This window comes from Arachis stenosperma, chromosome 7 (genome assembly GCF_014773155.1).
Source record: "Arachis stenosperma cultivar V10309 chromosome 7, arast.V10309.gnm1.PFL2, whole genome shotgun sequence".
Lineage (NCBI taxonomy): Eukaryota > Viridiplantae > Streptophyta > Magnoliopsida > Fabales > Fabaceae > Arachis > Arachis stenosperma.
In genome coordinates, this window is record NC_080383.1 from 70034422 (window position 1) to 70038201 (window position 3780).

The following is a 3780-nucleotide window of genomic DNA, read 5'->3' on the forward strand; positions in this document are numbered from 1 at the left end:
TGCACTCTCCTTTTGGATTTTCTTCAGTGTTACTTGGGAGAGTGCTTGGAGGAAGTTCAGTAATTTTTCTTGCTCAGCTGACCCACTTGTCCTTCCAAATTCCTAATGGAAGATCTAGTTTCAGTCATGAAACTTTGAGTGGTTTTGATCAGATCAGAGACCATGGTTGCTAAGTCAGAATTATTCTGCTTAGAGCTCTCTGTCTGTGCTGAGAAGATGATGGAAAAGGCTTGCCATTGTTAACCTGTTTCTTCCACATTGTTATTGAAACCTTGTTGAGGTCTCTCGTGATTCTTCCATGAAAGATTTGGGTGATTTCTCCATGAAGAATTATAGGTGTTACCATAGGGTTCTCCTAGGTAATTTACCTCTTCCATGGAAGGGTTCTCAGGATCATAAGCTTCTTCCTCAGATGAAGCTTCCTTAGTACTGTTTGGTGCATTTTGCATTCCAGACAGACTTTGAGAAATCAAATTGACTTGTTGAGTCAGTATTTTATTCTGGGCCAAAATGGCATTCAGAGTGTCAATCTCAAGAACTCCTTTCTTCTGACTAGTCCCATTGTTCACAGGATTTCTTTCAGAAGTGTACATGAATTGGTTATTTGCAACCATTTCAATCAATTCTTGAGCTTCTGCAGGCGTCTTCTTTAGATGAAGAGATCTCCTGCAGAGCTATCCAAGGACATCTTAGATAGTTCAGAGAGACCATCATAGAAAAACCTATGATGCTCCATTCAGAAAGCATGTCAGATGGACATCTTCTGATTAATTGTTTGTATCTTTCCCAAGCTTCATAGAGGGATTCTCCATCCTTCTGTCTGAAGGTTTGGACTTCCACTCTAAGCTTACTCCATCTTTGTGGTGGAAAGAACTTTGCCAAGAAGGCATTGACTAGCTTTTCCCAAGAGTCCAGGCTTTCTTTAGGTTGAGAGTCCAACCATATTCTAGCTCTGTCTCTCACAGCAAAAGGGAATAGCATCAGTCTATAGACCTCAGGGTTAACCCCATTAGTCTTGACTGTGTCACAGATTTGCAAGAATTTAGCTAAAAACTGATGAGGATCTTCCATTGGAAGTCCATGGAACTTGCAATTCTGTTGCATTAGAGAAACTAATTGAGGCTTAAGCTCAAAGTTGTTTGCTCCAATGGCAGGGATAGAGATGCTTCTCCCATAGAAATCAGGAGTAGGTGCAGTGAAGTCACCCAGCACCTTCCTTGCATTGTGGCATTGTTGTTGTTTTCGGCTGCCATGGGTTCTCTTCTTTGAAGAATTCGGTCAGGTCCTCTAAAGAGAGTTGTGCTTTGACTTTCTTAGCTTTCTTCAAGGTCCTTTCAGTTCAGGATCAGCTTCAACAAAAATGCCTTTGTCTCTGCTCCTGCTCATATGAAAGAGTAGAGAAAAAAGAAAATGTGGAATCCTCTATGTCTAGTATAGAGATTCCTTGAAATGTCAGAGGAAAAGAGAATTAGTAAGAAGAAGGAGAAGGAAAATTCGAACTTCAATTGGATAATGTTCGAATGTGCATTTAGAAGGAGTAGTACTCCATAATTAGAAGGATGTGGGAAGGAGGGAAGAGAATTTTCGAAAATTCATTTAAAAGATTTTGAAAACATTTTGAAAATTTGATTGATAATTTTCGAAAATTAAAAGTGAAAAAGAAATCAAGTGATTTTTGAAAAAGATTTTGAAATTAGAAATTAAAAAGATTTGATGAAAACTATTTTGAAAAGATGTGGTTAAAAAGATTAATGAAAAGTTATGGTTTTAAAAAGATGTGATTGAGAAGATATGATTTGAAAACAATTTTAAAAGATATAATTTGAAAACATTTGAAAAAGATTTGATTTTAAAAATTAATAACTTGCCTAACAAGAAAAGATATGATTCAAAACATAAAACCTTTCTCAACAGAAAAGGCAACAATTTTGAGATGTTCAATCAAATCATTAATTGTTAGTAAGTATCTTTTAAAAAGGAAAGAAATTGATTTTGAAAACATTTGATTGAAAAGATTTGATTTGAAAAAGATTTGATTTGAAAAACTAAGAAAATTGATTTGAAAACAAAATCTTCCCCCTAGCACCATCCTGGCGTTAAACGCCCAGAAGTATACATTCTGGCGTTTAACGCCCAAAATGCACCCTTTTGGGCGTAAACGCCCAACCAGGTACCCTGGCTGGCGTTTAAACGCCAGTCTGCTTCTTCACTGGGCATTTTTGAATGCTCAGCTTTTTCTGTATAATTCCTGCAGCATGTTTTGAATCTTCAATTCTTGTATCATTGACTTGAAAGGACACAATTAAAAATATTTTTGGATTTTTGATAATCAAAATGCGACAAGAATCAATAAACAATGCATGCAAGACACCAAACTTAGCAGTTGTGTACTACTGACACTAACAATATGAAAATGCATATGAGACACACAAATACTTCAAGTCAATAGAATTCAAAGATCAAAACAAGAAAAATATGCATGGATTCGAAAATTATAACAAAAAACATGCATTTGACACCAAACTTAGGATGAGACACTAAACTTATGCAAGAAACATCAAATATTTTTGGTCTTTTTGGTTTTGTAAAATTTTTTTTTTTTTTCGAAAATTAAATGGGAAAAGGTATCAAAATTCTTAATGAGAATTCCAGGAATCAGTGCAATGCTAGTCTAAGACTCCGGTCCAGGAATTAGACATGGCTTCACAGCCAGCCAAGCTTTCAAAGAAAGCTTCGGTCCAAAACACTAGACATGACCAAAGGTCAGCCAAATCTTTAGCAGATCACTGCTCCAAGAGCAAAATTGATGAGAGTCAACAAGCTCTTGTGGTGATAAGTTGAAACCTCGGTCCAATCAGATTAGACATGGCTTCTCAGCCAGCCAGATTTCAACAAATCATCATGAAACTCTAGAATTCACCTTCAAGAATTTCGAAAAAAATAAACACCTAATCTAAGCAACAAGATGAACCGTCAGTTGTCCAGCCTAAACAATCCCGGGCAATAACACCAAAACTTGATGTTGTTGCCGGATCTTGGCACTGATGTTACCAAAAGCGTGCTCAAAACTTGAAACAATCCCCGGCAACGGCGCCAAAAACTTGGTCGGGCGAAATTGTGAACAATACTTTTTCACAACTCAAATAATCCCCGGTAATGGCTCCAAGAACTTGGTGGCTCAATACCATGGCATTACACAACTTCGCACAACTAACCAGCAAGTGCACTGGTCGTCCAAGTAATAAAACCTTACGTGAGTAAGGGTCGATCCCACGGAGATTGTTAGTATTGAAGCAAGCTATGGTCATCTTGTAAATCTTAGTCAGGCAAACTCAAATGTATATGATGATGATGAACGAAAATAACATAAAAGATAAAAGATAGTGATACTTATGTATATCATTGGTGTAAGAGCTTCAGACAAGTGTATGAAGATGCCTTCCCTTCCGTCTCTCTGCTTTCCTACAGCCTCATCCAATCCTTCTTACTCCTTTCCATGGCAAACTCGTGTAGGTCTCACTGTTGTCAGCAGCTACCTCCCATCCTCGCAGTGAAAGCTAATGCACACACTCTGTCACAGTGCTGCCAATCACCGGTGTGGTTCCCTTCCCCTACCGGAATAATAATAACTCTTTGCGTCTGTCACTAACGCCCAGTATGTTACAGGTTTGAAGCACATCACAGTCATTCAATCATTGAATCCTACTCAGAATACCACAGACAAGGTTTAGACCTTCCGGATTCTCTTGAATGCCGCATCAGGTCCTGCCGATACCACGA

General features: G+C 38.0%; 1 non-coding gene across 1 annotated transcript; it reads left to right on the forward strand.

The window, feature by feature from the left end:
• The first annotated feature begins 745 nt into the window (after nucleotides 1-745).
• LOC130942393 (small nucleolar RNA R71) lies at nucleotides 746-849 on the forward strand. Its single transcript, XR_009070964.1, has one exon. It is a non-coding gene; the product is annotated as a small nucleolar RNA R71 (small nucleolar RNA).
• Nucleotides 850-3780: the final 2931 nt, after the last annotated feature.